The sequence below is a fragment of the Myotis nattereri genome, assembly GCF_964212035.1.
Source record: "Myotis nattereri genome assembly, chromosome: 3".
Lineage (NCBI taxonomy): Eukaryota > Metazoa > Chordata > Mammalia > Chiroptera > Vespertilionidae > Myotis > Myotis nattereri.
The window spans coordinates 120,841,468-120,864,244 of NC_138077.1; the positions used below are offsets into that span (position 1 = coordinate 120,841,468).

Sequence of the window (22,777 nt, forward strand, 5' to 3'; positions counted from 1 at the left end):
GCTACAAGTTTATTTGGTAGGTGCAAGAAATGCCAGCATGGACACAAGGCATTGAGCCCATGAACTGAGGGCAGCAAATAAAAGGAGAGTTATCAAGCCAACTATGACTGTGAATAACTAGAACTTAAGGCCATGTGGAAATTCTGAGAACAGTGTAAAAGCCTGCCTCTGAAAGACACCACTAGTGACCAGAGGGACAAGGGAGTCATTGGTGAAAAGGTTTTGGGATTAGAGGGGCCAGGGAAATGTTGCAGAATGAGAACATGTTGCCACATGTTTAATTCCCAGTTATGGGTTTGATCCCCTGGCATTTCTGGGGTATGCTTTAGCCTCAGTGGCTTTTTATGCCTTCAAAAAGAGATTCATGAGAGAAACCAAGATGGCGGCATAGGTAAACACCGGAGATTGCTGCCTCCCACAACCACTTCAAAAATACAACTAAAATATGGAACGGACATCACCCAGAACCACAGGAAGGCTGGCTGAGGGGAAATTCTACAACTAGAAGGAAAGAGGAAAGCACACTGAGACTCAGAGGAGGCGCAGTGCAGAAAATACAAAGGTGCGGAGGTGCATGCGGAGCGGGCTGGTGGCTGAGGGCGCGGTTGTCTGTTTCAATCCAGAGGGAGTCTCAGGCTCTGAGCTCCAGTTCTGGGCGAGTCTCTGGGGACCCAGACTCAAACAGGAGAAGCGGGACTGTCGGGCATCGGTCGGAACTCGAGGACAGCTTTCTCTCTGAGGTTTGCAGCAGTTGCTGGGACTCTGAGAGGCAGAGCCTCTGGGGACGGGACTGAGAGCAGCCATAAATGCTCGCTCCACCCACCCTGTTGATCCCCTGGGACCCGCCCTGCCCAAGCCCTGCACAGAGGCATTTGCGGGATAGCTTTAGGCAAAGTCTAGATTAGCACCTCCCTAGAGGACAGAAGTTCTCCCACTGCAGACACAACTGATTCTCACAGCCAGTTGGCCTGGAGGTCAAATCCCCCCCAGTATTACCTACAACAATCAAGGCTTAACTACAACAAGACTGCGCACAAAGACCACAAGGGGGTGCACCAAGAAAGCATAAAAAATGCGGAGACAAAGAAACAGGACACAACTGACAGAAATGGAGGATATAGAGTTCAAAACCACACTTTTAAGGTCTCTCAAGAACTGTCTAGAAGCCGCCGATAAACTTAGTAAGGCCCTCAAAAAGACTGGTGAGACCGCCGATAAATATAGTGAGATCCTCGAGAAATCTGATGAGACCCTTGATGTTGTGATAAAGAACCAACTAGAAATTAAGCATACACTGACTGAAATAAAGACTATTATACAGACTCCCAACAGCAGACCAGAGGAGCGCAAGAATCAAGTCAAAGATTCGAAATGCGAAGAAGCAAAAAACACCCAACTGGAAAAGCAAAATGAAAAAAGAATCCGAAAATACGAAGATAGTGTAAGGAGCCTCTGGGACAGCTTCAAGCATACCAACATCTGAATTATAGGGGTGCCAGAAGATGAGAGAGAGCAAGATATTGAAAACCTATTTGAAGAAATAATGACAGAAAACTTCCCCAACCTGGTGAAAGAAATAGACTTGCAAGTCCAGGAAGCACAGAGAACCCCAAACAAAAGGAATCCAAAGAGGACCACACCAAGACACATCATAATTAAAATGCCAAGAGCAAAAGACAAAGAGAGAATCTTAAAAGCAACAAGAGAAAGAAACTCAGTTACCTACAAGGGAATACCCATACGACTGTCAGCTGATTTCTCAACAGAAACTTTGCAGGCCAGAGGGAGTGGCAAGAAATATTCAAAGTGATGAATACCAAGAACCTACAACCAATATTACTTTATCCAGCAAAGCTATCATTCAGAATTGAAGGTCAGATAAAGAGCTTCACAGATAAGAAAAAGTTAAAGGAGTTCATCACCACCAAACCGGTATTATATGAAATGCTGAAAGGTATCCTTTAAGAAGAGGAAGAAGAAGAAAAAGGTAAAGATACAAATTATGAACAACAAATATGCATCTATCAACAAGTGAATCTAGGAATCAAGTGAATAAATAATCTGATGAAGAGAATGAACTGTTGATTATAATAGAATCAGGGACATAGAAAGGGAATGGACTGACTATTCTTGGGGGAGAAAGGTGTGTGGGAGATGCGGGAAGAGTCTGGACAAAAATCGTGCACCTATGGATGAGGACAGTGGGTGGGGAGTGAGGGCGGAGGGTGGGGTGGGAACTGGGAGGAGGGGAGTTATGGGGGGAAAAAAGAGGAACAAATGTAATAATCTGAACAATAAAGATTTAATTTAAAATAAATAAATAAACAAATAAAGTAAAAAAAAAAAGAGAGAGATTCATGCTGATACCAACAAATGAAGATGTCTCACAGATAAAAAACATCTAATCCAGTCCAGCCTAGCCAGGCCCTAGGAAAATTAAAATCCTCCTCTGGGCCCAGACTAAGCTCTTTCAGTTAAGATTGGGATCTTCCAGCAGGGTCACCACTTGGGGATATGGTCTCTGATTTGTAGTATTTGCCAATTTCCATGGTGTAAATGCTCCTAACAGGGCTGATTTCAAGCCAACAACAATCTAACACTGAATGCAATCTACCTGACTAGTTAACAACTGGCTTTTGTGTCCTAAGCTGGTAGGAGCCTGCTCTAGCATACCACAGAGTTGGGTGGGGATCCCCACGTCTTGGTGCTCAGGTGCTGAGCCCCTGGGGAAAGAGTCCCTTGGTCACCAGTGATCCCTACAATGGGATCCTCAACTCAGTAGCAGGTCTTGTGTCTAGAACTGATTTTTAAAGTTCAAGGGTTGACATGAGGTTAAAAGTCAATGTGCTATAACAGTTAAGAACATGAACTCTTCAGGCAGACTGCCCAGGTTGGAATCTCAGCTCTACCATGTAACCTTGGGAAAGTTACTTAACCTCTCTGTGCCTGTTTCCTCACTCATAAAATGAGACTAATACTGGTAATAATAGTAATTACCTCACAAGATTCTTGTAAAGATGAAGATAGTTATTTATTATATGCACAGTGCTTAGAACAGTGTCTGGCACATATTTAGAGTTAGTAAGCACTACTTAGAGTTAGTTATTATTATTTAGAATGGGAGTGAGCAGTTGATTAGCCAGGACCATAAGAGCATAATAAAGCTATCTTATTCCTCCTGAAGATACTGCATTTCCATCAGATGGAATTATACCCAGAATTAATTCAGGGGGAGGGAGGGAGGGAGAGAGAAAGACTCTTCTTGATGAAAGAAATGTTTATTTCCACAACCGATGGAGCAGACCTTTTAACCCAGGTCTTAGGAAGCAGAGCTACCTTGTTTGGGGTTTGCACAGCACCAGTCTCAGGTTAAAACCATTTTAAATAACAGATGCCTTACTTTTCTTTTATACTTTTTGGTCTGTCAAGTGCTTTCAATAAAGTGAAGAGGTTCCAGCTGAGTTCTATGAGTAGGAAATCAAGGATACGCTGATGTTCTTCCATGGATTTGTTCAATTCCAGATGTTTGTGAGCACCTTTTTATGTGCCAGGGACCTGGCACTGAAAAAGCAAGGGCAACACATAGCTCCTGGCCTCTGGGTCTCACTGAGAGCAGGCAGGTGCCAGTCCTGTGACAGTGCTGTACCAGAGGTCAGTCTCAGGTGCCATGTGGCCATATGAGAGGTGCATCATTCCCGGGCCCCAGGGATTTAGAGAAGCCTTTTTGCAAGCTGTGGTTTCCACTGCAACCTGATCCATGAACAAGCCTGAGGTGAAGGGCTCAGAGTGAAAGGGAAGCCTTCCAGGTGGAGGAAACAGCGTGTACAGTGGCACCAGTAAGAGAAAGCACAGCGCAGTCATGGAAGAGCAAATTGCACACATGAACTGCAGAACCTGTAGTGTGGGAAAAGGAGACCAAGAAGAAAGGTAAATATAAGCCAGATCATGAAGGACCTTGGTCCTCATTCTGAGGATAATGAGGAGTAACTGGAGTGTTTCTAACTAAGTACTGCTATTGTAAAGGTAGCTGGCCCCTCTGTGAAGAATAGAATGGATGGGAGACAACCAGAGGAAAGCTATAGGTTGCTACAACAGTGCAGGTAAGGGGATGTGATCAATGTGCCCACAGGGGAGATAGAGAGCAGGTAGTTTCCGACAAGCTTTGTGGTGGCCAACCGGAACTTGGAGACTGACTGGTGTGGGGAGCATGAGAAGGACACTGACACCAGGCAGGTTCATGCAGTAAAGGCATCAAAAAGGAGCCAAATCTTGCCCTGGATAAGTGGTTCAATTGGTTGGAGCATTGTCTCATGCACCAAAGGGGTTGTGGGTTTGATTCCCAGTTAGGGCACGTACTTAGGTTGCAGGTTCGATCCCTGGCCAGGGCGAGTATGGGGTGGGGGGCAACTGATGGATTATTTCTCTTTCACATCAATGTTTCTCTCTCTCTCTCTCTCTCTCTCTCTCTCTCTCTCTCTCTCTCTCTCTCTTCCTTCCCCTCTCTCTAAAATTAATGAGGATTAAAAAAAATAGGAGCCAACTCAGTTTACTCATTGGAGGGGGGAGATGAGCATGTAGTTGTTAAGTCCTCAATACAGTGCAAAAATAAACGGGGGTACCATTCATATCACAGTCATAATAATTTGTATATCAATTATAAAATTGTTACTAAATGGAAGTAAAGTGTTTTGAGGTATGTATATTTTTTTTCTAGTTTGCTCGAAGGCTAACCATGGCCCTGAGAGCAGTCTGGAGTTACACTAAGTTTGAGTTGCTTATAGAATATTTAAGTGGAGCAATCAGGTAAGCATTTACATATAAACATCTGAAGTTCAGGAAAGATCTGGGCTAGAGATATAAATTGGGAAACATCAGCATATAGTTTTTACAACCATGAAGACAGATTACATCATCCAGGAGGGTGTGAGCTGAGCTTAATTTGTGGGTATTATGTATTTCTTTGGGAATCATATTGAGCCTACATCATCATATATATAACAGGGGGTGAGGGAAAAACAGGGGAAATAACAGTTCCTAAAGCTCACAGTGAAGTATCCCTGAGCAAAGGGAGAAGACAAGAGAGCCAAGGTTAATATTAATATTTAGAACATGAGTAACGGAGCTTGAAAAGAAGGGAACTAGGAGAGTATGAAATTATAAAACCTAGGAAAAAATATATTTTGTGAAGACAGGGTGTGTCCAATAAGGTTTAACTTCTCAGCAAGACTAATAGTGACCCTAGGAAGCCCCACTGCAGAGAAATGGTGGGTGGGGCTGGGAGTCAGATTGGGATGGGGGATAGGAGCAGTGACTGTGACAAGTCCTCTTAAGAACACTGACAGAATAGAGAATGTCAAGGGGGAAAAGGAGTCTAGAGAAGGTTACCCTTCCTTCCTAAGGAAAACAAATGTTTGAACATTCTTAAGTGTTATTGAGAAAGAATTAGGAGAGAAAAGAAGCTATAGATGGATGAAAAGAAGTAGCAAGGGCTAGATTTGGGGGGTGGGGGTTGGCTAATCAAGGACACCTGGCCAGTGGGTAGAGGTCTAAGAGCCACTGCCAGACCTCTTCCATCCCATCCCCTGGTCCTTGTCCAAGCCCTCACTTAGGCCTGAAACTAACCATAACCAGGCTGGGAGGGGCTCCCTGCCCTCCCAGGACTTCACATGGACTACTTTCCCATTATTGGAACACTAGTTGGAATATCAGTAGGAGCAGAGATGGAGACTATTAGGGACGTTAGAGGTAAGAGTTCCACAGCAACAAGTAGATGGCAGATCTAATGAAGCAGGGGAGGGGGCAAGAAAAGAGAGCATGATCAATTTTGATTCCTTAAGCTGAAGTGGAATTAAAGTTCCACTGGAAATTGTTCTACCTCTCATTGTATTTGCATGTCTCTTTGAGGTAAGGGGTAGTATGAAATCTTGGGTTAGATTTCAACTCTGTGCTCAATGGTTTTGTGATCTTGCACTAGGTACTTAGTCTATCTGAGCCTCTGTTTCTTCATTTGTAGAGTGTACATAATGGAATTGGTTGTATAGTCTTCATAAAGGGCATTAAGGTTGAGTTAGAATACACACATACACATGTCTATTTGTTGAGTACTGTATATGTACTGTGCACGGCACAAATGGTAATCATTATTAATAGTAGTGGTAGAACACCTTAGCCTTTAATGATGAAATCAAATCTTCATCAATCAACTTATAATTATTATACAAATTACACAGTTTACCTTGAAGCAGACACCTGGAGGTAAAGAGTTCTTCGGTATCTTTTAACTAAATGACCTGGAATTTGATCTACAGGATTATATTATTTATGTTGCAAGTCAAAGTCATGTAGGTCTTTGCCAATATGTATGTCATATCACTCATGCCAGGAAATATAAATCTCTAATGTTACTGATTGCGCAATTAACTTATTGGTTTTTAAAGGAAACATATCCCACATATTTATGAACCATTGGAGAAACATTGAAAACTGGTGAATATAATGAATGAGATCTTTTTACTTTCCTGTAAGAATTTTCACCTGTTAAACAAGAAAATTCACTCCAGAAATACTGTTAAAATGAGAATAACAAAAAGTTGTGTATTCCTTCTTTTCTTCATGAGAAGAGCTAAAGGAAGGAAGGTAAACAGAGCTCATCTGATTCTGCCTTCACTGCTCACACTGTTCAAGTAGCAACATGCCCTATTAACCCCATGGTTGATGCACACAGGCGAATAATCTCAGTTTAAATTTATATTTCTCTCTTCCCACCAGAATCTCTCAATTTTCCACTTTTCTCTCAATCTTCTTGCCATCTTCTACTTTACTCCGAAGCCTCCTCCAAAGTACAGCCAAGTATTCACCTGAGTGGAGAAGGGCAGAATTTTTTATACAAAAAATAAAGAGAAAAAGGCAAATTCCTGCCCAGGCTCTTCAGAAAGCCTGTCTGTCTGGCCTTGGCCAGTATGGCTGCTGGTTGGAGCATTGTCCCATGCACCAAAAGGTTGCCAGGTAGTTCGATTCCCACCCAGGGCACATACCTAGGTTGTCAGTTCCATCCCCAGTTGGTAGTGCCTGCAACCAAATGATGTTTCTCTCTCTCTCTCTCTCTTTCCCTCTCTCTCTTCCTGTCTGTCCCTCCCTCCCCTCCTCCCTCTCTAAAATATAAAAACATATCCTCAGGTGTAGAATAACAACAATAATAAAAATAGCCTGTCTGAATCCTTTTATTTCCAAGGGAACACAAAGTCTTCACTTGGCAGCATGTTGCTATAGCTGATAGGATGATTTGCAAAGCTACATAGAGCCCATAGAACAGAGGTGGGCAAACTTTTTGACTCGAGGGCAACAAGGGGTTCTTAAACTGGACCGGAGGGTTGGAACAAAAGCATGGATGGAGTGTTTGTGTGAACTAATATAAATTCAAAGTAAACATCATTACATAAAAGGGTACAGTCTTTTTTTTTTTAGTTTTATTCATTTCAAACAGGCTGGATCTGGCCTGCGGGCTGTAGTTTGCCCACGGCTGCCATAGAATCTCCTCAGACTGAATCCCTACCTCACTCCATACAACAAAGTAAATGTCTAAAATAACAAAGATTGACAAGCATAAAGAAAACCCATATGAGTGCTAGAAGAAAGCATAGACTAGTTTTTGGTCTTCTTTGAATATTCAGGGTTTATCTAGACACTAGGGGCCCGGTGCATGAAGATTCGTGCACTGGAGATGGGTCCCTCAGCCTGACCTGCATCCTCTCCAATCTGGGAGCCCTCAGGGGAGCCCTCTCCAATCCTGGAGTTTCTGTCTGTCTTTGCAATCATGTGAGCAAATTGTCTGAGACCCCCAACCCAGTTTGGTTTGTTGCTCACAGAATAATAGAGGCTTTTTTTTTCTTTGCTTCATTGGTGGAGATTTCCTGGAATTTTCAAGATAACTTCCCTTTAATTTTTCCTAGACACTCTGATTTACTTATGTCTCTCACCTTTGCTTTCCCTCCATCCCCCACCGCAACAGTAACTTGCTCCAGGCTTACTTTGCTCTAGTGTCTAGGAGATTTGTCTGCCATCAGAACTACGATTCCCAGCATTCCTGGTGCTCCCCATGCTCTGGGCCTCTGCTTCCGTTCCTGGGACTGCCACCATAACTACTATTCCCAGAATTCCTGGTGCTCCCGAGCTCTAGGTTTTCCCTTCCTGCTCTGTCTCTATCCCACAGCCTCCCACTCTGCCACATCCCCCCAAGCCTCCAGCTCTCCTGCTTCTGCTCTCCGCCCGGTGTGTTGTGTATGCAAATTAGCCCGCCATCTTTATCGGGTTATTTTGCATATTCACTCCTGATTGGCTGGTGAGTGTAGCAAATAGACAGTCAATTTATATATTTCTCTTTTATTATATAGGATGGTGCAAGCCTTCAATGCTCTCCAAGAAAAGCAGATAAATTTGACTGCACAAATATTGTAAACTTAAGAAGTAGACAAACAGGGAATGCATTTGTGACCTTCTTATTTGATAAATAAAGACGAATGATTAAAAGAAAACACCTTTTATAAATAAATTTTTAAATTACTAAAAACTAAATAGAAATGGATAGTAGTTAAAACCAGATAGTTTCCACAAAAAAATGCAAGTAGTTCATACACTTGTGAAAATGTTCAATTTTTGATAATTAAAATATGAATTAAAACAATAGTGACTTGCCATTTGTTGCCTATTGGCAAAGATTTAAGCTTGATAGAACGTGAAGTTCATGAGGTTTTGAGGAAATAGGCTGTTCATACACTGTTAATGGGGTTGTTTTGCAGGGCAATTTGGCAATATTTATTAAAATGTAAAGTGCACATGCCCTTTGACCCAGCAATTATGCTGCTAAGAATTTATCCTAAGGGTGTGCTCGCTCAACTGTGTAAAATGTGCATGTGTACTCGCACGCGTGTAGCTGCATTGTTTGTGGTCCCTCAAACTGGATAAACCTTGTACCAATTTAAGGAACTTGTTAAATTAATTAGAGTACCACCACACAACAGACTGCTAAGCAGTTATGAAAAGAATGGGTGGATCTCTGTGCTACTATGGAAAGGTGTCTGTTATGTGATGAGGGGAAGCGAGCTGCAGAGAAATGCATGGACTATGGATCCACTCACATGAAATATCTTTACAGATACATCCATGTGTAGGAATGCCTATACATGCACAGGAAACTTCTAGGAAGATTTTAAGAAATGTCTAAATTGTAGAGTTCCTCTAGGTAGCAGATGAAACTGGAAAGATGGGGGTATAGATAAAATATTTTATTCTCTCACCTTATATATTTTTATTTTATTTGGAAAAATATTTTTTACCATTAATGTGCATTACCTTACAACTTAAACATGCATAGTTTACTAAAAAGGAAAGAAAACAAAAGAGAAAGAAGGAATAGAGAGTGAGGACATAACAGGAATGAGCATGGGAGAGGTGGACAGGGAAGGGAGAGAAGAAACCATTTCTCATTCTTTTGAGCAGATGATCACTTTTACCTTTGAGAGAAGACAGATATTAGCACATTTTAAAACTTTTTACCAAATTCTCAAACACTACCTTGTTACTTCTTTTATAAATGAGAACAAGAAAGTACCATACTGCTGGACTTGCCTCTGCTTTTTCGTGGTCTTTGTAGACCAACTTGGGATAAAGTCCTCGGGCCGTCAGTGTGAGCCAAGTGGGCTCCAGGAAGCCAGACAGTACTTCTGCCCATAGGACATACATGTGAATTTTGCCCGATGTTTGTGTCTCTGTGCCTAGACCTCACACTCAGGGGTCCTCAAACTTTTTAAACAGGGGGCCAGTTCACTGTCCCTCAGACCGTTGGAGGGCCAGACTATAGTTTAAAAAAACTAGTCGGCTGCTAAGCAACAGGCAGCAGCTGCAAAAACACCCAGCGGGCCGGATAAATGTTTTCGGCGGGCCGCATGTGGCCCGCGGGCCGTAGTTTAAGGACCCCTGCCTCACAGTGATAGGTGCCACAAAAGTACACAGATGGCAGAGAATGTGCCCTCATTCTGCAGAGAGGAGACAGACATGTAGAGGTCAAGAGGCTTTCTTTCCAAAGGGCAGGGAACCCATCAGGGTTCTGAGGGGGAGCAGCTCTGGCCAGAGTCTGAGGCCTGTGAGCACAGTGTCTCTGTCACCAGTATATGCGAGGTTTGCCCAGATAAACTAGCTTTTCTCTTCCCCTTAAGGTTCCAGTAGCTGACCAGAAACTAATGAAATTTCTTGTCACTTATTTTTATAAATTAAAGTCATATTTGAGGTCTATTTTAAAAGATAATGGGTTATTGCAGAGAATTTTTTGATAAATGTTTTTAAAAATTGACTTTCAGAGATCTTTTTCTTTAACTTTTCTATGGAAAAGAGTAAAATTTTAGACCTACCAAAGGGCCAGAAGAAGGACAAAATCATCCCAGAAAAACAGAGGAAACCTCTGCCTTTACCCTGCTCCTTCCCTGCCTTTGTTGCACCCAGCCCCACACTGAACTCCCTTTGTCCCTGCTCTTCCCCGGCCTGTGCTGCTCCCAGCCCCACACTGAACTCTGCAAACACAACTGGAGCTTACAGAAGATTCTACTACTCCTCCACAGTTTAAACATTAACAAGCATGTAAAGCCACTGGGGGTAAGAGCCCAAAGCCTGCACTAAGAAGCAAGCCTAGGCTGGATTCAGTAATTGCTTCTTACGCAACGTCAAGGCCGCAGTCACAGCTTTCTGAAAATTACACACTTCCAGCAGTTCTGGCATGAGGGCCCAGCTCTGCCAGGGTTGCATAACCTCCTCATAGCATGGCAATTAGTCATTAAGAAGTAGAACAAAGGGCCATTCTGACCACGGAGGCACTCTAATGTTGTCCGCATTTGCTCTCCAGAAAGGACACATTTCTTGCACATTTTCTTCTGTGAGAGTGTCAGTGGGGTTGGGAAGGAGAGTGGAGATATGTGTGTGTGTCAAGGGGGAGCGGGGGCGATGTGTCAAAGAGTTTGCTGCAGAGCACAGACCTGGTGAGGGTTTTCTGTTCCTGCGCTGTGCTTGTCGTTGCCACTGTGTTCCATCTCCAGGAGTCCCAGGTGTGCCCTCCTGACCACACCGGCCACAGCTCACCAACTGGGACCCGACCTCCCACTGGGCCTCCTTGGTTTGCAGTCCTATCTCAGCTTCTCCTTGTTAGCAAAACCACTGTCCTCATGGGTCCCATTTTTCAACAGGCTAAATATTTATGAAACCAGGTTCCTAAATTATTGTTGCCCTGGTTACTTAATTAAATGAATTCATAGAACCTGGATTTTAGGGCTAGAGATCTAGCTTTAGAAATAATCTAGTTTAGTCAACTGATGTTACAGATAAAGAAACTGAGGCCAGAGAAGGCAGGAGGTAAGCTTAGTTATAGACATTTTGGGGCCCTAATGAAAGCATTCGGATTTACCTTTATTCTTGGAGCACACGGCTAACCTCGAATGCTTTCTTTGTCTCCTATATGAATTCAGTGTCTGTTTGAATCCTCCATTCAACCTGTTTGTACATCTGGAAAACTCCGCCTTATGTAGGTAAAGGGATAACCACGGCAACACTGCAGCCTGCAGGTAAGTTTGGAGATAACAGCAGTTCACCTGGACAGAGCTGCCTGACAGCACAGGGCCCAGGTCTTCCGACAGCTCAAGCCCTGCAGAAATAGTGTGCACAAAGAACCTGAGTGGAAAGATGGCATCAAAGGGGCAGACTTTGGGTTTGGACTGAAATAATGGTGCCAAAGGCATGGTTTGCTATTTAGAATTATATTTGCCAAAGTCTACTGAGGAAAAAGTTTAATTTCTCACAATATTGTCAAAGAGAATTTAGCCTTTTCACTTGTGCTTTATAGATGAGGCCCATCAGGGTAGAAATGGGCCATCCTGTCTCACTCCTCTGCCCACAGCAGCCATCTCCACTGGATCTAGCTAATCACTGAGAGCTACTCCAAGTTGATGAGGGAAAAATAGTCTTTCGCATCAAACATGTGGCCCCTGGGTCAGAGTGTGACAAGCCAAGATCAGGGAGCCCCATGTATGCTAAAAGTCCAGAATTTAATCGGTCTCAACATGTCTTTAAGAAACCGAATAGGGGAATGCAAGCAGATACTCAAGTGACAGAGAGTTTCAATGGATTAGCCAGCTTTGCCCCAAAGGTGCCAGTGAATGGATTAACATCAAGTTGCAGGAAAGTCTCTAGCAACAGGTCAAAAAATTCCTTTGCACCACATTTTCCTTTCTATCTCTGCTCAAATGTCACCTTTTCTCTGGCCACCCTATCTGAATGTGCAAAATATCCCTCCCTCTCTTCCTATATCTCTTGCCTGCTTTATTTTTCTCCTTGGCACTTATTATTACCATACCATACATGTAACTTATTTATCTTTGCTTAGTGTCTGTCTTCCCTACTTCAATGAAAGCTCCAGGAGAACAGAAATTTCTTTCGGGTTTGTTCACCACTGTATCCCTAGAGCTAGAAAAGTGTCTAGCATATGGTACAGTTCTCAATATACAGTCACTCATCAACATATGGATGGATGGATGGATGGATGGATGGATGGATGGATGGATGGAATGGATGGATGGATATAGCATGATTATCTGATGTGAAGATAGTATAAACCTAGAAGAGTTGGGGAAAATATTAGATGACAAAGTCAACAACCAAAATTATCTTGACAGGTGAGAATGATAGACTGAAGCTAGCAAATGGAATTTAACAGCCTGTGTAAATCAATCCCACACTTAGATTTCAGAAAAACAATTGCACAAGAACAAGATGGAAAAGATAATGTGGCTAAATAATAGTACGTGCAAAACTGACAGGGTTTCAGGTGACTGCCAGCTCAATCTGAGTCAAAAATAAAACCAACCTGTCAAAAAGTGTCATCTTTGGTATCACCACTAATTAAAATAATCATAATTTTCAGTATACAAGTCAGCCCCTATAATCCTTCTTTTCATACATACATGCAACACACATGTGAACACACACAGCCTGACTAGTGAGAACGAAGATGAGAAACCACCTAAATGTCCATCAACAGGAAACTGGTTAAATAACAAAGGAAACCTATGCCATGGAATACAAAACAGTCTTTCAATAAAAATGGGCACATTCTTAATGTCCTGATTTAGGGCAGTCTCTAAAGCAGGTACATAAGTGGGGAAAAGAACGATTTAAGAAAACAAGAAATAAAGGACATTTTTTTTAAGATTTAATTTAGAGCCTTGCTACTCAGGGTGATCTCTAACCCTGAGTGTGGGCTTCATCTGAGAGCTTGTTATAAATGTCACTATCTAAGTGTTCAGCCCAATTGATACAATCCCAGCCTCAGCTGCACATTCTCCTCCAAAAATACACAATAGGCAAAGTTAATCTCAAAATAACCCAGGTATCTTTCCAAACCAACCATTACTGAAGCACAGCATGGTACCTCTTTCACCTGCCAGAGTTAGGAACCCAACGAAGGCACCAAGCAGTACTGAGGTCAGAGTGGGAGCCCACCCAGCATGGAGCTATCAGCTTGTGCTGCTCATCTCCTCTTCCTAGAATTAACAATATTTAGGTTGACTTTCTCCTCCTCAGTCACATGCCCAACCTCGGCAAAGATGTGTAGCTTTGTGATGTTTACCCATCATTATTTTCAGCAGCAGTTCTCAATCTGTGGGTCGCGAACAATGAAAATACATCCTGCATATCAGATATTTACATTACGATTCATAACAGTAGCAAAATTACAGTTATGAAGTAGCAACGAAAATAATTTTATGGTTGGGGGTCACCACAACATGAGGAACTGTATTAAAGGGTCGCGGCATTAGGAAGGTTGAGAACCACTGTGTGAAGCCAGAAGCAAAGCACATATCCCAGCATGTGCAATATGGAGTTCAGGTGGGATTTTAATCCTGTTTTTCAGTTCCTGACAGAGGGATAAGGTCCACATTGTCCATGGGGCTGCTATGGGTCTGAGAGGTCCCATTAATTCAGCAGCATCCTATAGGACCTAGTCCAGTGATCGAAGTCCTCACTCTGGAAGATAGATCTTTTCAAGAAAAAAATGTTAAAAACTTTCTGATTCACTTCAAATATAATCAAGATCTGTTAGATTTACCTATGAGAAGAGAAGGGATAATTCTATAAAATATAATAAAGGAGCTGTCAAATAATGAGTTTACAAAACTCTAGAAAGTACAGGCCACATGTTCAATCAGGAAGTGTGTGAAGCTGGGAGAGATGCACAACTTCGGTGTAAAACCCAGCCGAGGGTTTCCAACATGTCTTTGTCACTTACTGCATTTCTTTCATCACAAAAAAACATACAAAACAAACAAAAAAACCCCACCCATTTTCTATACAATTTTAATGTTTTGAGATTGGCATGTGGATATTTATTGTGTAATGTATTCTTTTTTTCTGAAAATCTATACTTACCTCCAAGATTTATTCTTAAGTGGGAAAAGCAAGATATAGAGTAGTATGTCAGGATACTACCATTTTCATAAAGGTGGGGCATAAGCCCACAATACACACAGGTGTGTGAGGGTGACTCCAGGCTGCGGTGATAGGGAACACAAGTGGCAAAGAAACATTTTATCAAGTAATTTTGTTCTTTTATAACTTGGCACCATGTGTAAGCATCATCTAGTAAAAATTAAATTTAAATTATAAGTAAATGAAATACCTTTTTACCTTGATTACCATGCAATTTTATGCCTTATTTTACCAATATTCACTGCCAGGGCTACAGACGTGGTCATACTGCTTTTCACTCTACAGTATTCCAACCTTACTTACCTATAGAATGTTCAAGTCTAAATTCCATACTTTCAAAAAGTATATTAAAGTTAATTGCCTGTCTTTTCTTTTTCCTCAAAATCAAAAGCAAGTCAAGGAACTTCTGGTCTCTAGGATCAAATGCTCCATTTTATATGGAGTAATTATTACTTCAAAATCTCAGTATATCTCCAGGTCCTTCTTTGTCTGTAAACCATGTATTTCTGTGCATCAGCTCCTCAGCCACTTTTCCTCTGTCCCAGTGAGAAGAGCCTGTGCCAGCAAATGGCAGGTGAATTCGAGAGAATGTTCTAAATACCAATTCAGATAATAAAAGTTGTTTATTCATCTCGTTAAAACTGCAGCAGTAGGTGGAGGACTTCCAGTTTCTGTTCTGGCATGTAAAGAGTTTGGAAGTCATTACCCCTGTCCACGCAAAAAGAAAAAGCTGAACAACTGAAAATCAATAACTTTTCTTAAAGCCATCAGACAGCTGTTATCACAGGGAAAACTGCTGCCCCTGAAACTGGAGGGATAGACAGGCAGGTACAGAGGCTCACAGCTCACTAGAGAGAAGCCCAGGAGCACAAACACAACATTGAAGCTAGAACCAGTTTCTCTTCCCAGTGCATCATGGCAGCTTTGAACAAAAAATTACAAGGCATATTAAAAAGATAAAACACAGTTCAAAGAAATAGAGCTGGTACCACACCAGACCCAGATGTGTTAGAGATGTTGAAATTATATGACTAGGAATTTAAAACAACTATCATTCATATGCTAAGGACTCATATGGAAAAAGTGGGCAACATTCAAGAAAAGATGGGCAATGCAAGCAAAGAGATGGAAACTAAGAAAAATTCAAAAGGAAATAGTAGAATTAAAAGACACTGTAACTTCAATGAAAAATGCCTTTGAAGAGCTCATCAGTAAACAAAACACAGCCCAGGAAAAAATCAGCGAGCTTGAAGAAATGTTGATAGAAATTTCTAACACTGAAATGCGGAGAGAAACATAATGAAAATGATAGAACAGAATATGCCAGAACTGTGGTACCATTACAAAAGATGTAATGTACACAAATGGAAATACCTGAAGGAGGAGAGAGAGGGAGAGAGGGAGAGGGAAAAAGAGAGGGAGAGGGAGGGAAGGCAGAAGGGAGGGAGGAGGAGATGGAGGGAGGGAGAGGAGAAGATGTAGGAGGGGGAGGAGGAGGAGGAGGAAGAGGATGAGAAAGAGAAGAGAGAGGAAGAAAAGAAATATTTGAAACTAATAACAATTTCTAAAGACCTGGAGTAGCTGTATTCATTTCATAGAAAGCAGATTTCAGAGAAGGGGAATTACAGAATAATTAAGGGTCAATTCTACAAGAACATATAACAACCACTAGTGTCTATGTGCCCAAAAATAGTGTCAAAATACATGAGGCAAACATATAACTGTAAAAAGAAATAGACAAACCACTCTCAGAGTGGGAGGCTTCCATACACCTCTCTCAGTAAGTGACCAATGCAGCAGGCAGAGAACACAGTACAACTGAACTGCACCGTCAGGGATGGGAGATTTAATGGACACCTGTAGACTACTTCATCTAACAACTGCAGAATACATGCCAGGTGTACCGGTTAATAATGTGGATTTTGTAAACAAAGAAAATATGATAATTTCAAGAAAAACATCAAAAGTGCTTTATTCAAAGTACCGTCCATCGCTAGCTACACATTTCCCCCATCTTTCAGGTAATTTGTGGATACTGTCCCAACAGAACTTTTCTTGTTTTGAGGCAAACCATTCAGAGACCCAATTTTCCACTTCTTTGTGCATTTTGAAGTGCTGCTCAGAAAGTGCGTGTGCCATCGATCAGAACAAGTGCTAATCTGAAGGAGCAAGGTCTGGTGAATACAGACCAGGCAAGATCTTTTAACATGTCTTTAACTGGCTTTGAAGTGTGTGGTTGTGCGTTATCATGAAGCAAAATTACTTTGCTGTGTCTTCTGGCACATTCTGGTCATTTCACGATCAAAGCGTGGTTCAAATTGATTATTTGTTGTCAGTAGTAATCAGTATTAATGGTTTCACCTGGTTTTAGAAGCTCATAATACACCACACCTTCCTGATGCCACCAAATGCAGAGCATTATCTTCTTTCCGAAGCGATTTGGCCTTGCAGTCGATGTTCATGGTTGACCTGGATCAACCCATGATTTTGTGCATTTGGAATTCTTCAAATAAATCCACTTTTCATCACCAGTCACAATTTGATGCAAAAAAAGACTTTTTTTTCGTGCTGTTGAAGCAACATTTTACTGATGACTTTTTCAGTTTTCCATTTGTTTTTCGTTCAGTTGAAGTGGCACCTACTTTCCTTCCTTTAAAATCTTACCCATTGCTTGTAAACAATCAGAAATTGTTTGCTGAGCAACATTTATTCTTTTTGCAAGCTGTTTTTGAGTTTGACATGCATCTTCATCTAATAATGCTTGTAATTGCTGGTCTTCAAACTTTTTCGGTTGACCTGGACGTTCTTTGTCTTTCACATCGAAATCATCACTTTTGATGCATTTAACCCAGGGTTCACAAGTATCTTGAGCTGGAGCATGTTCACCATAAGCTTCGCAAAGTATACGATAACTTTCAGCAGCACTTTTCTTCAAAATAAAGTAATGATTAAAACTTCCTGCAAATGCACTTTTTTTTTTATCACAAATTCGACATTTTTAAGTGTAAAAATATCTATGATGTTAACACCTTCAGAAAATTTGACATATGAAGTTTTGAAGCTTGCTGTCAATACAACAAAATAGCATACATGTCAACTCGCATATATATCAACATATGTGTAACTCTATTGAAAAATATTCGCATTATTAACTTCAAGCTCACATGTACCATATACAAAGATAGATCACATTATGAGCTATAAAGTACACTGCAATGAATTAAAAGAATAGAAATCACACAAATATGCAATCAGACCACAATGGAATTAAACTGAAGATCAGTAACATAAAGACAGCTGGAGGCCTAGGATCATGTTATCATTTAATACATATAGAAAAAGCATTTGATGAAATCCAATACTCATTCATGACTAAAACTCTCAGCAAACTAGAAATAGAGGGAAGTTTTCCCACCTTGATAAAGAACATCTACAAAAACCTACTGCTAAACTTAATACTTAATGGTGAGAAACTTTGCATTTTCCTACTAAAAATCAGAAACAAGGCCAAGATGTCCTCTCTCATGACTCCTTTTGAATACTGTACTGCTCTAGCTGTATAATAAAACAGGAAAAGGAAATTAAAAGTATACTGATTGAGAGAGAAACCTATTTTTAAGATGACATAATTGTCTATATAGAAAATCCCAAATAATTCACAAAAAACTTCTGCAACTAATAAACAATTTACAACCTTATAGGATATAAGGTTAATACACAAAAATGTCAACTGTTTTCTTTTAAAACAATGATAAACAATTGTAATTTTATATTAAAACACCATTTATATTAACACAAAAAAAAATAATGAAATAGTTATAAACCAACAAATGTGTCCAAGCTTTATATGAGAAAAACTACAAAACTCTGACAAAGAAATCAAAGAAAATCTAAATGGAGAGAAATTCTATGTGCAGTGATAGGAAGACTCAGTATTGTTAAAATGTCAGTTCTTCCAATTGGATCTATATATTCAATGCAATCTCAATCAATATCAGAGCAACTTACTTAGGGATATCAACAAATGGATTCTAAAGTTTATTTGGAAAGGCATAAGACCCAAAACAACCAATGCAATATTAAAAGAAAAGAACAAAGTAAGAGGACTGAAGACTTCCTATGAAGCTACGTACAGTAGTAATCAAGACAGTATAGTATTGATGAAAGAATAGACAATTAGAACAATGGAACATAATAGAAAGCCCAGAAACAGACCCATGCAAATGTAGTCAAGTTTGACAAAGAAGCAAAGGCAATTAAATGGAGAAAGCAGAGTATTTTTAATAAACGGTGAAGAGTGAAATCGGCATCATGGCAGAATAAGAAGACCACTTTACTTCCACTCTTAAAGTTACAAATCAGATAACTACAGTTCAACAAGGATGCCTTGCTCAACACACAAACATATCTGAGAGATCCACGCATCGAGACATCTGAAGGTAAGCATATCAAAATAAGAGAGGAGGCGGGATGGGGGTAAACAGAGATGAAGTCTGCAGATTCAGTCCAGTGCCTACTGCTGGCCAAGCGGACATGGTAGCAATGCAGGAGCTAGGCTGCAGCCCTTACACAGCAACTGAGGGCAGGTGGTACAGACCAAACATTCCGGCCTAAGTAGCCACTGCAGGTGTAGCTGGTGACAGGCAGACACACAGCACAGTGGTGTGGCTGCTGTGGACTAGCAGCAGCCAATGTTCGCAAGAAAGCAAAGCCACAGACTCAAGAAGTGGCCTCGCCCACAACCCACCCCCACTTTACCCAATACTCAGGGTAGAACCCAGGAGAGGCAGCAGAGGTGTCGGGATATCACAGAACAGCAGGCAGTCCCTGGTTATAAAGAAGCAGCTCTGAAAACGTACAAACCTGAAGCCCCATCACATGCCACATCCCACCACAGGAAACACAGACACAGAGAAGATGCCCACCACCTTGGGAAATACAGGGCATATTCCATGACCAAGGCAACACTGCCCACTGAGATCCCAGAGGCACCAGTAAAGTAAACAGAAACTTGCCCTATAGCACCATCTACTGGAAAGCAAAAGAAAGGCCTCTACTTATTAACCTGCAGAATTAAGAGCAAAACAGTACCAGTGACTCTTTTGGGAATGTCACCTAAGAATCCTGAGACACCAATCAGAAAAAATATATGCAACTCTATGTTCATAACAGCATTATTTACAATAGCCAAGATCTGGAAACAGCCCAAGTGTCCATCAGTGGACGAATGGATAAAATAACTGTGGTACATTTACACAATGGAATACTATACAGTTGCAAAAAAGAAGGATCTCTTACCCTTTGAGAGAGCATGGTTGGACCTGGAGATTATTATGTTAAGTGAAATAAGCCAATCTGAGAAAGACAAATATCACATGCTTTCACTTATTTGTAGACTCTAATGAACAAGATGAATTGACCAATAAAATAAGACCAGAAGCATGGAGGCATGAAACAGACTGACATACCTTGATGTGGGTTGGAGAGATGAGAATAGATAAACCAAAGAACTTATATACTTATATGCGTAGCCCATGGACATAGGCAATAGGCTGGTGAAGATCTGGGTGGGGGTGGGTAGGGACTGGGAGGATGGGGATAAGTGGGACATATCTGTAATACTATCAACAATAAAAAATATACATTTAAAAAATTCAATAAAATGGGTATAGAAGGAAAGTACCTCAACATAATAAAGGCTATATATGACAAACTTTCAGCTAATATCAAGTTCAGTGGTGAAAACCTGAAAACTTTTCCTCTAAAATTGGGAATAAGATGAGGATGTCCACTCTCACCACTTTTATTCAACATAGTAATGGAAGACGTAGTCAAAGCAATCGGGCAAGAAAAAGAAATAAAAGTCATCCCAATTGAAAATGAGATGTGAAACTGTCATTATTTGCTGATAACATGAGTCTATATATAGAAAACCCTAGGAGCAGATGTGGGAGGAAGCCGCCCTCACCTTCCTGCACCCCTGGTAATGACCACTTTATTGGCATTAGTAATACTGGGCAAGGCAAGGAGTGCCAAGACAGGAGTGGAAGCTGGTGGCCTTTCTCGAGAGACCTGGAGAAAATGGGGTATTATAGAAACTGAGGAGCAGTTGAAGAGCTGATGAAGTATAGGATTTTCTATAGTGATAATGTCAATGTGGCCATATCTCCAAAAGGTTGATCAAACCTCTAATGCGAGTTCTTTGGGGGCTGGGTTATTGTTTAATTTAGTTTTGGCCAAATGGTAACTTTACCTACATTTGATTTGTGGTCTAATTATTGATCAAGAAAAGAATGTCTCATTGTGTCCACCTTCATTTCAGTGGCAGCCAACTGCCTCTATCTGTATGTCCATGTCTTAGCTTCTCATCATAAATAGTACATACTGGTCACTAATGAATTAGTGGGATTCAGAGCAGGAAATATAGCAGTTATTAGATCACTTATTGCTGGTGCTACTTCCATTCAGGAAAGAACAAATTCCATGGCAAACACAAGTGCATGTCCAAGTACTAGGTTTTATTCCAGGTCCAGTTTTCAGAACTGTTTCACACTCATTGGAGAAAAGGGCATGGCATAAAGACTATAAAGCTGCAGATAAACACATATACAGCACCAGTTTTACTTGGCACCTTCCTGGGAATTTTAAATATTTTTCTGAATCTTATTATAGTAAAAGAACATAGTGTGGATGACTCAGGACAGCAGTGTAAAAATACTAATTTTGAAGAAGCAAGTATAGATAAAGTTCAGGTTCCCCAGGGACATAATGATCAAGTTGCTGTTGGAACTACCAATGTTCTGTTTTCCATGGTCCTTTCTTTGCTCTTTTGGAAACCATTCTTACTCCATTAATAATAGATATGTATGCCTGGACTTGAGAACAGGCTGTGCTATGTGATGGAATATACTTGCTACTCTTGGAGTGGAGGCAGTTATTATTTTCATGGAGATTAAATTACTTTCCAAAAGACTGGTTAGTGTGGGAGGACTCATTGTCTGGGTTGGCTTCTTCAGCTTGTTACCTTGGGGAAATCACTTTCCCAACATACAGTGGGAAGATTTACATAACAATTGAATCCCTAAGAACACATTTGGGGAAATGATTGTTACTCTTTGGAGGTCTCCAAGAGAAGATTGCAGTGAAGGACCAACTGGTTGCCCAATTGAACAAGCTGGGTACCTCTACATCCCCATGATCCATCTGGCCCAGTTCCTCACATCGGCTGTGCTAATTGGGATAGGCTATCCATCCCACATTGTCATATACATTATATTAAAAAATTCTGGGAACAAAACCTCAGAGTGTGTACATGGGCTGGTTAACAGCTTCCGTAAGTGCATCTCGGATTATTGAACCTGTGTACATCAGCCAAGTGTACACTCGCTGGGGCCCACGACGGGCAGTCAGCCTGGTGTGTGGATAAGTGGTGCTCACCATCACTCTCCTGGGAGTGGTTTACAAAGACTCCTTGCTTTTTCTCTAAGGCATGGAAGGAATCAAGGGTAACCCAGCTAACTAACACTGGGGTGTACTTGCTGTGTGGGGTTTCCTTTATTTTATTAAGGCTCTGCTAGATAATCGCTATGGGTCAGTTTCTAAAAGTCAGGCTTCGGATATCGTATATTTTAAATAGCAAGAGCATATATTGAATAACACAGGGAATTCTGTGAATAGTAAGATAATGTAAAACCATTCTGGATCATAATTTCTTTATCTCAAAAAAGATATGTTCTTCATTCTACATTTTTGGGGGGGTTGCACGCACTCATGAGTGAATGCATGATGTGAAATTGTATTCTTAATTCAAACTGCAGAGGTGTCATTTAAAATAACAAGAAAATATCTGCAATGAAACCATAAGATGAGTTCTGTAAGAATTACCTGTAACAGAATTACATTACAGAAATTGTTTACCTAAATCGAGTTGCATTTATTTGACGATAACTACTTTTTATTTATTTAAAAATGCATTTTCTGCCCTGGCTGGTGTGGCTCTATTGTTAGAGCATTGACCCCGGCACCAAAGGAGCTCAGGTTTGATTCCCAGTCAAGGGCACCTTCCTGGGTTGCTGGTTTGCTCCCCGCCCCTGGTCGAGGAGAGTGAGGGAGGCAACCAGTCCCTGTGTCTCTCTCACATCAATGTTTCTCTCTCTCTCTCTCTCTCTCTCTCTCTCTCTCTCTCTCTCTCTCCCCTCCCCCCTCCCCAACCCTCCCTTCCTCACTTCTTGCCTTCCGGTCTCTCTGGACAATA

General features: G+C 41.1%; 1 pseudogene across 1 annotated transcript; it reads left to right on the forward strand.

Annotated features, from left to right (window-relative positions):
* The first annotated feature begins 18,993 nt into the window (after positions 1-18,993).
* Positions 18,994-22,032, forward strand: LOC308515467 (major facilitator superfamily domain-containing protein 8-like; annotated as a pseudogene). The gene is made up of 3 exons: positions 18,994-19,059; positions 20,722-21,050; positions 21,196-22,032. The product of its transcript is annotated as a major facilitator superfamily domain-containing protein 8-like (transcript).
* The last annotated feature ends 745 nt before the right edge of the window (positions 22,033-22,777 follow it).